This window comes from Phoenix dactylifera, chromosome 16 (assembly GCF_051530095.1).
Source record: "Phoenix dactylifera cultivar Ajwa chromosome 16, Ajwa_hap1_PhDact_Kaust_v1.1, whole genome shotgun sequence".
In the NCBI taxonomy this organism is placed as follows: domain Eukaryota; kingdom Viridiplantae; phylum Streptophyta; class Magnoliopsida; order Arecales; family Arecaceae; genus Phoenix; species Phoenix dactylifera.
The window spans coordinates 1,199,830-1,209,793 of NC_143205.1; the positions used below are offsets into that span (position 1 = coordinate 1,199,830).

Here is a 9,964-nt window from a genome sequence, read left to right on the forward strand (position 1 = left end):
TTGTGTGTTCTATTCACTTTCTTTTTGATACGATGACAAAAAGGGGGAGAAATATGTAATAGATATGTAAAAGGAATAAATGAAAATCAATAAAAAAAAAACTTTTAAAACACACAATAATTTGTTCTTAGTGGATTTGATACCTCGAGGCTCATTATCTCTCTGTTGGGGCTCCTAATGGAGTAATCTCCAGAATCTATTCAAGGGATATTCGGAGATTAGTTGAATCCTACTCAAGAACAAATTGACAGATTTTCCCTCTAAAAATCAAAAATTTCAGTTCAAAAACTTCAATGCATTAAAAGGAAATTCAGAGAATCAAAACAAAGTAGAATGCATATGTTGAGGGGGAGAATCTGAATTTTTAAGAAAGTCAAATCATTAAATATATATAAGCCAAACAATTGAGTGCATGACATGAAGGCTTATATAATTCCAAATGAAAGGGGGAGCTTTAACTCCAAAATTTATTGTTTCACACCTTTCAAGTTTGGATAAATTAAAAAAAAAAACGGACACTTGAATTCATTTATAGATTTCATTTCCTTGTTTATTGAGCAATTCACTTTACATATACTCAATGTTTTGTCATCATCAAAAAGGGGGAGATTGTGGAGTGATTGATTAAAACCCTATTTGATTTTGATGAGCTCAAAGCATTTGAGTATATCTTTTGTTTACTAATGAATTCAATTGAGTGTTTCAGTGAAAATCTTGTCTAAGTGTTTCTAGACTTGGTTCAAGATATTTTGGATAAGTTAAGAAGTCAGTTTGAACCAAAGTCTGAGACTCGAGTCGACTCCGGGATATTACGAGTCGACTCCAAGCGTATCAGAATCACTGGCACGGGCTCGAGTCGACTCCGGATCATTACGAGTCGACTCCGACTGAGAACTGACAGACGAACAGAAAGATTCAACTCAAAACCTGTCAGCGAGTCGACTCCTGAAGTGCGCGAGTCGACTCCGATGATTACCGAGTCGACTCCGGAGTAGTATGAGTCGACTCCAAGGAGTTACAGACAGAAAAGTCAGAGAGCGATTTTCGATCCTGAGATTCGAGTCGACTCCTGTGGAACGCGAGTCGACTCCGATGGTTGGCAGGTCGACTCCAAAGAAAGCGTAGAGTCGACTCTCAGTGGTACACAAGGCAAAAGTCAGAGAGCAGTTTTCGGACTCTGAGATTCGAGTCGACTCCCGCAATGCGCGAGTCGACTCCGAGACAGCGCGACCCCAAAAAGACAGAAGACCGAATTATTGTCTCTGAGAGCCGAGTCGACTCCCAAACAGCTCGAGTCGACTCCAAGGCATCGCTACATCAAAAAGGCAGAAGGCTGTGTTTCGAAAACTGAGAGCCGAGTCGACTCCGGAACAGTTCGAGTCGACTCCAAGACTGGACGAGCCAAAAGACAGAAGATCGGGAGTTCGGGCTCTGAGCGCCGAGTCGACTCCCAGGATTGTCGAGTCGACTCGAGTGGGCCAAGTTGAAAAATTAGCTCCATGGACTTCATGGGATGAGCCGACTCCGAAAATGGCAAGTCAGCTCCAGAAGTTGGCGAGTCGACTCCGGGTTAAGTCGAGTCGACTCCCAGTCGCGGAGGTCACTTTAATTCAAATCCGGAACAGTTGCCGAGCCGACTCCAGAAAAGTATGAGTCGACTCCCGCTACAGCCGAGTCGACTCCAGATCGCGCGAGTCGACTCCGACCCCAACGGACATATTGTCAGGATGTGCAGAGTGTGCAGAACGGGCAGAAAAAAGTGTCTAACGGCTAGTTTCCGTGGGGGATGGCTTAAATAGCCACAGAGGACTGTAGCAAGGCAGAGAAGCACCATTCCACTCAAAGAAATCAAGCATCCTATCTCGGCCAACTGTTTTTCAACAGAAAAGAAGGAAGAGCACCATTAACTCCATCCAGCTACCTCTTCCCAGCATTTAAAGAAGTCTCCTCCTGCCTTCAAGTCGACCAGACATTCAAGAGGAGACTCACAGTTCAAGAAGCCCTACTCTACTCCAACTCAAACGTGTTTGAGGGCTCTTAACTTCTCTCTAGTTTATATTGCTGTATATCTGCTTTTTAGAAGCTCTGTTTTTCTATTTGTCTTTGTTCTTTTCATCTTGTCTTTGCTTGATTCAATCAGGGGATTGAATCAAGAGTGTAGAGGTTGGTTGGTGAGCCGAGGGTAAAACCAACGTGTAAGGGTTCGATTGTGATCCCGGGAAAACAATCGGGGTGGTTCTAGTCGGTGAGCCTGGGAAAACTGACCGAGTTCGTTGTGAGCTCGTAAAACAACAAGTTGGGTTGTGAGCTTGTAAAACAACCGGCTGTAATCCAAGGGGTTATAGTGAATTCCCAAGTGAGACTTGGGGAGTGGACGTAGGAGCAAGGGATAGCTCCGAACCACTATAAACATTGTATTTGTGATTGCTTGTGTCTCTCTCTCTCACTCTCATTTCACTCACAGCACATAGCAACTAATTAATCATCTTTTAAAAGTATTAATTAGTCATCCACAAACGTTTTAATTGCAAAATTATTTTAAAATCCAATTCACCCCCCTCTTGGGTTGTCTTTCTGGGCAACAATGTATAAACTAAGACTCACTGGTGTATTGAAGACTATCCTGTGGTTGTGTCTTATAAACTATTGATGCCGACAAAATAGAGGAGAAAGACAATAGCGAACACTCCAACGCCAACTAGGAATTTGAGAATAGTGGTAAACCCAAAATCTCTAAGAATAAGAATAATGGATAGGTAAAAACTCACCACCCAAAGGATACGGAGTTTAATAAAAAAAACTCACCACCCAAAGGAATCCATCCTAGGGATACAAAGTTTTAGTGATCATCACTCATAAACAATCTTTCTGAGATATAGAGCAAGAACACGCTCACCATCTAAAGAAAAGCCTAGAGATACAAAATACTCAAAAGAAGAAAAACAAGCCAAAGGCTTAATTCCTTAACTCACTCAACCTCGAATTAAATTCTCTGAAAATATAACATAGGGCATGCCTTAATATAGGCATAAACTAAAAATAAATCACCATAAAAAAAATTTCTTTTTGGCTCCTTCGGTTGAAAAGGACTCTTCTTAAGTACCCGTGTCAAAATCACCATAGACAAAGTTTTTTTTGGCTCCCTCGTTTAAAAAGGACTCTCCTTAAGCACCTATGTCATGCTCCCCCGGTTGAAAAAGACTCGTCCTGGAGTCTGAACTAGCTTCATCTTCATCTCCATGGTAAGGGGATATGTCAGATACATTGAATGTAGCTGAAATACCATAGTTTCGTGGAAGTTCAACCTTGTAAGTATTCTTTCTCACTCGATGAGTCAAAGTTCTTATCCATTTTTCTAGCTTTTGGTATACTACAAAAAGATTTCCTTCTTTTCAATTCCATCATGACTCACACCTTAATGGCTTCAGTAAGTACTCCATTCTTTCGACAAACACTTTGCTATCTTAAGATTCACAAGTCATTCCTCTGCAATACAGACTACTACCAAAGCCTTCAACAGCTTCCTGTGCAGCAGCAAGTAGTAATTTGTCATGGGATAAGGATATTTTACGATGTTGCTCGCTATAGAGATTGACAGCACATTGCCCATGTGGCAGCCGGTCCATAGGAGCAACTTTTACTGCTTCTGCACAATTGAAACTAGAATGATATGCTCTTGGAAATGTAAGAATAAACTCCCCAGAATTCTGAATGGCACAGTAAACAAGCACTCCCTCAGATTTAAGGCCAGAAGGAGAAAATTGTGTAACCAATTCATGCAGCAGATCAGGTTGTTCTTTAAACAACTTAGGTAAATGCTTTTTCATTGCATCCTCCAATTTCACAGCCTTTGCCAGGAACTCCATACTGTTGTTGCTGTAAATAGGACCCGAGGGTGATCGCGGACCAAAGGGAGGAGCTTCCGCCAGGGGCGGTTGTAGAAGGCTATCTCCAAGAGATGGTGGCAGCGGACGGCTACCACCGAGGAACCTGCAAAAAGCCTGAGCCGGGGGTTCTGGCAAAGGCCCTCCGATGCTTAAGTTAGATAAGAATTTGGAGACAGTTTTTAGTGGAGAAGCTCAGGTGTAGAGGAGGAATCCTCCCCGTCTTCTTGGAGTTTTTCCTCTTTATAGGAGGTGGTGTAGCAGTTACACACTATCAGGCATTATGGCGAGGATTTCGGACTAAAATACGTTACCTTAATTGGCCTGGGAATTCGAATTAGCTGGCCCTCGGTGGAGAATGGAAGGATTTGAATTCGACAGTTATCGCGACGTAGATTGCGGGGGTTGATCTAGGATATGGAAAACGTGGTAGCCGTTTCGATTCAGAGATCAGCTTGATTTTCGGTGGAGTCGGCTATGGGTTTTGACTAGGTCCTTTCTAGCCTCGAGGTCGAGCGGGCTTTGATCGGTCGGGCTATACTTGCCGAGCTCGCATTTGTCGGGCTTATGGTTGCCGAGGCAATGTATGCTGAAATCAAGCTTTCTAAGGTCGGTTCTGCCGAGGTGGCATTTGTCAAACTCGTGCTCGCTAAGCCCATGGCCGCCGAGACCATGTCTATTGAGATCATGTGCGTCGTTGGATTTGGGTTTCTCAGTCACGTGCGTTGGGGGGCCCGCTTTCCCCCCATCATCTACCCCCCCGACTTCCGAGTTCAAGCTGTATTCGAACTTGGGCGAAGGAAGTAGTCAGAAGAAAGGAAAAAGGCGCTTTCCTATTTGTTTTCTGAAAAAGGCATTGGCGGTAATATTCCTCTTCTCGAGGCGGTTTTATGTGGCGGCCTCATAATTGGGCTCCAGTATCCGAAGGGGTGGTTGTCAATCTTCCGCTTTTATGGTATTGATTCGGATTGATATGCCGGGCTGGTTTCCGAGGCGGGCACGTGGCGTGATCCGGACGAGGGGTAAGGCTGGCTCCCAGCGATCTGATCCGTTGGGAATGTCTACATAAACCCCTGATTGGCTTTGGGAAATCTCATTTGGCCGCCGTAGCTTCCCTTGTTCATTTTCTTCTCTTGCTCTCCCCTTTGATGGTACAAATCGACCGAGCATTCCCCGATGGATAAGTGCTTCGATCTCTTCTCGAAGCTAGAATCAATCCTCTGTGTCATGACCATTGTCTTGATGGAAATGACAGTACTTCTTGGAGCGTTTTCAAGCTTCCGTCTATCGCATTTGCGGTGGGGGTTGGAGGTAGCCCTGACCCTCTATCTCCATTAGGATCTCGGTCCGAGTAGAGTTGAGGGGAGTATAGTCTTTGAGCCTCCTCGGTGGCGACCTCGGGTGAGGTGGTGATCTCGATCAGTGCCGCGGTCTCGGGCGAGGCGGGCTCTTTAGCCGAGGCATGTTCTTCTCTCGGTGGGGCGACCTGCTTCTTGGGCGGCCACGCTCCTCGCGACTCTTCTTCTGCATTTTCGAAGGTCGTTCGGCAGCGTCTCGCCGAGTGGCCATGGCTTTTTCTGCCTTCTCATATTTCCGAGCTTGGGCCAGCATCTCTGCGAAGTTGGCAGGAAAGTTCTTTTCGATGGAGAAAAGAAACTTGTAAGACCGAGCTCCAGTCTTCAGTGCCGACATGGCAATCGACTGGTCGAGGTCGCGAACCTCCCAAGTAGCGGCGGTGAAACGGTCGATGTAATTCTTCAAGGATTCTTCCTCCTTTTGTTTTATGTCGAGAAGAGAATCCGACGATCACCGCTGGCACCGACTAGCAGCGAAGTGAATAGCGAACTGCCTGCCGAGCTGTTCGAAGGAGGACATGGTGTCCGGCTTCAACCCCGAGAACCAAAGTCGGGCCGTCCCTCGAAGAGTGGCTGGGAAGGCTTTGCACAGTAGGGCATCCAAAGATCCCTGCAGTGCCATGAGAGCTCTGTAACTCTCCAGATAATCCAGTGGGTCGGTGGCTCTACTATACGGTTCTATTTGTGGCATCTTGAACCTCGGTGGGATCGGCTCGTTCTCGATCTGACAGGAGAAGGGTGACTTGGTGGTGAAGTAAGGGTCGCCTTCATGCTTCACTCCTTAGTCTTGAAGCGCCTCAATCTGCCGCTCGAGCTCCTCGACCTTCTTGTCGAGTTCTCCACCCTGGGACGTCGCCACTGTTGCCCATCCCGGCGAAAATTGACCCGGGGCTGACCCGGCCTCGGAGGGTTGTGGTTGGGCCCGGGGCTGTGGCCTTCTATCTTGGTGACTCTCCGATGACTCCTCCTGAGGAGACGTTTAGGGGGAATCCTGGTGGGAGCGTTGTTTTCCGTTGTTGATCCTTGAGGAGCCGCGGCGGAGATTTCGACTTCGCGACACCTGCCCGTTTCGGGGGAGTGCCGATCGAGCACGAGTTTGCAGGGGTGGCGCCAGAGGGACCCCTGCTTGTTGCAGGCCTTGGACTGCCGCGGCCAACGCCTGGACTTGTTGTACCAGTGCATTGAACTGTTGCGGCTGGATCTGCGGAGCTTGGCCCGTCGGGGGCATCGGCGGCGGGTTATAGACTGAGCGGCCAGGAGTTGGTGCACATTGTCTGGAGGTATTAAAAGCTCCTCTGCTTCTCAACCTCATGATCACGACTCGGGCTCTTTCTCTAGCGCCAAATGTTGTTGTTGGAAATGGGACCCGGGGGTGATCGCGGACCAAAGGGAGAAGCTTCTGCTAGGGGCGGTTGTAGAAGGCTGTCTTCGGGAGATGGTAGCGGCGGACGGCTACCTCCGGAGAACCTTCAAAAAGCCTGGGACAGGGGTTCCGGCAAAGGCCCTCTGATGCTTAAGTCAGATAGAGATTTGGAGATAGTTTTTAGTAGAGAAGCTCAGGCGTAGAGGAGGAATCCTCCCCGTCTTCTTGGAGTTTTTCCTCTTTATAGGAGGTGGTGTGGCAGTTACACGCTATCAAGCATTAAAGCGGGAATTTTGGACTGAAATATGTTACCTTAATTGGCTTGGAAATTCGAATTAGTTGGCCCTCGGTGGAGAACGGAAGGATTTGAATTCGACAGTTGTCGTGGCGTAGATTGCGGGGGTTGATCCCGGATATGGAGAACGTGGTAGCTGTTTCGATTCGGAGATCAGCTTGATTTTCGGAAGAGTCGGCTCTGAATTTTGACTGGGTCCTTTCTAGCCTCGAGGTCAAGCGGGCTCTGCTCGGTCGGGGCGCGCTTGCCGAGCTCGCATTTGTCGGGCTCATGGTTGTCGAGGCCATGTTGCTGAAATCAGGCTTTCTAAGGTCGATTCTGCCGAGGTCGTGTTTGTCAAACTCGTACTCGCCAAGCCCATGGCTGCCGAGAACATATCTATTGAGATCACGTGCGTCGTCGGATTTGGGTTCCTCAGTCATGTGCGTTGGGGGGCCCACTTTTCCCCCCATCACATACCATACTTTTGGATCACCAAAATGCATATAATTCAGAGAGCAAAGGTGATGGTCTTCCACATGCCAACGAAATGATGAAAAGCACATCCCTACATGAAGCCACGGGACTAATACCCCAGAGATATCTTCTCTTTCAAATGAAAGAATAGAACTGGAAAGTCGTGGTAAATTATTTAAGTTCCAACCTGATAGCTTGCATGGATCTGAATCACTTTTAGGTGAAGATGGTGCTTTAGGAAATCCACTGCCAAATGTGCCAGTATCCAAATCAGCACCATAATGCACCTTAACTTCTTCAGTTGGTTCCTCAACTATCCGCCAATATTCTCCTTCAATTTTCTCCACCGAGGTTTGACAACTCTTCTCATGATCCTCGCTACTGGAAATCACATTTTCATTAGCATCTTTCATCCTAAAGTAATGCCTTTTGAATTCATCTGCATATATCTAGAAGGTCTGAAGAGTGAAGTTTGAACCAGATTGAAAACCAAACTTTTCATCAGTATCTGATCCAACAGAGTCACTGGTATCACAACCATTTAAACTATTGCGCCTACGAGTCATTCCAAATCTCAACCGCTTTCTTCTCTTGTGACAACGGTCCGAAATCTTTTTTTTGCTGGCTCTCTATTTCGAAGCTTGTCAACTAGTTGCACTCGTGTGGTAAACTTTGCACATTCCCAAAAGCTCCTCTCGAAGCAGGCGAGGCATTGCCCAAGAAGGGGGTGGTATAATGCGGCATATATTATATTGTTCTGCTTTCGGTCGTATTTTTGTAATGTATCCAAGCGTGTCTTTAAACTCCTTCTCACTTGGATAGAATGCAGGAGCTTCATCAATGATAGGTCTACATGCTTCTTTTGGATGCCATCTGGAATTTGCCTCCTCATATTTAGAGCTGCTTGGGCTTCTGGACACATTTTCATTTTGGCAGAGAAGTTTTGAAGAGTGACTCTCATTCCTCTTGCGAAGCCGAGAAAGCTTGTATGGTTGACGATGATCTTCCGTTTTGAGCTTCAATTTCTTCACCATTTTGCTGCCACGATATTCTCACAGCTTTCTTTGTCAATGATCACGTCATAGACTTTGCCATGAGAAGTACATCTTGTATGGAAGATATTGTTGCGAAGCCACTCGTCATCTTCTACATGTGCTGCGTTCAAGCTCCTACAAACCACCAGAGATTCTTCTTAATCGGCATAAACCACTTCCTCTTCTTCTACCTCCTCATCATATGTTGCCTCATCCAAATTTTCGGCTTCACCTTTGTCTTCCTCCACAAGAAAAATAATTTTACAGTTAGAACAATCAGATGCAATATGGTCTATACCTTGGCATTTGCAGCATCGACGACCGGTAGGAGGTAGGAAATGACCAGAACCAGCTGATGGACTTTCTGCTTTTGGAGGAATTTTTGATAAGGATGCCTTGGTGGAATTAAACTTGAAAGGTCGGGCACCCCCCAGTTAAAAGGAGTGTCACGACTTGTAGAGCAAAAAACTCTTCTACGAGGCTCCCTCAATTGCTTCTCAACCTTAACTGCAAGCTTGCACACATCGTTAAAAGTCTAATAAGGTTGTAATTGTATCACGTCACAAATTTTCCAATGTAACTCGCTAAAATAACGGGCTATAGTTTGCTCCTCGAGCTCCTCAAACACCGCAACATTAGATACTCAATCTCAAAAGTATAATCTTTCACCGATAAATTTTTTTGCTTAAAATTATGAAACTTGAGAAGAGCAACTTGCCCATTTTTATTTGAATTTTTTTTTTGTCTTAGCACCTTTCTCATTTTTTTTCATGTCACAATTCGCCTTTTTTCTTCACGTGCTTTTTGCTTCATAAGATGCTTCCACTAGATAGAGGCGTGTTTCTTCAACTTGATGGCTATAGTTTTTACCTTGCGATCTTCAGGTACATTTTTGTATTCAAAGATGCGCTCCATTGTATTCAATCAATCGATGAATGCATCAGGATGCGCTCTTCCTTCAAAATTAGAAATATCAACTTTGGTTTCAAACTCTCGTTGAAACTCGTGACTCCTTCGGAAACGATTCGACATTGGGCTATGATCTTGATAAAAAGGATTCGTCTCTTCTTTCTCGTCATGTGAATCCTCTTCCTATGATTCATGATTTGGGATATTATGTCTTAAAGTTTGAAGACACGCCAAATTTTGTTGAAGCCACTGCACTTCCCTCCATAGTTCTTCATTCTCAGCATCATGAAGATCTCGCTCGCAGTTTGGTCCTTCAACTTTCTGCCCTCTTCAACCATGACCTCGAGCAGCCATGACAACCTGGGACGCTCTGATACCAAATCTGATGCCGAAAAAATAGAGAAGAAAAACAACAACGAACACTCCAACACCAATCATAAATTTGAGAATAGTGGTAAACCCAAAATCTTCAAGAATAAGAGCAATGGATAGATAAAAACTCACTATCCAAAGAAATCCACTCAAGAGAAACAGAGTTTGATGAAAAAAAAAACTCATTATCCAAAGAATTCCACCCTAGAGATACAGAGTTCTAATGATCACCACTTACAGAATAAGAACACACTCACCATCCAAAAAAAAGCCTAGAGATACATAACATCCAAAAG

General features: G+C 45.3%; 1 pseudogene; it reads right to left on the reverse strand.

Moving 5' to 3' along the window:
• Nucleotides 1-3,501: 3,501 nt before the first annotated feature.
• LOC120104331 (lysine-specific demethylase JMJ18-like) lies at nt 3,502-8,387 on the reverse strand (annotated as a pseudogene).
• Nucleotides 8,388-9,964: the final 1,577 nt, after the last annotated feature.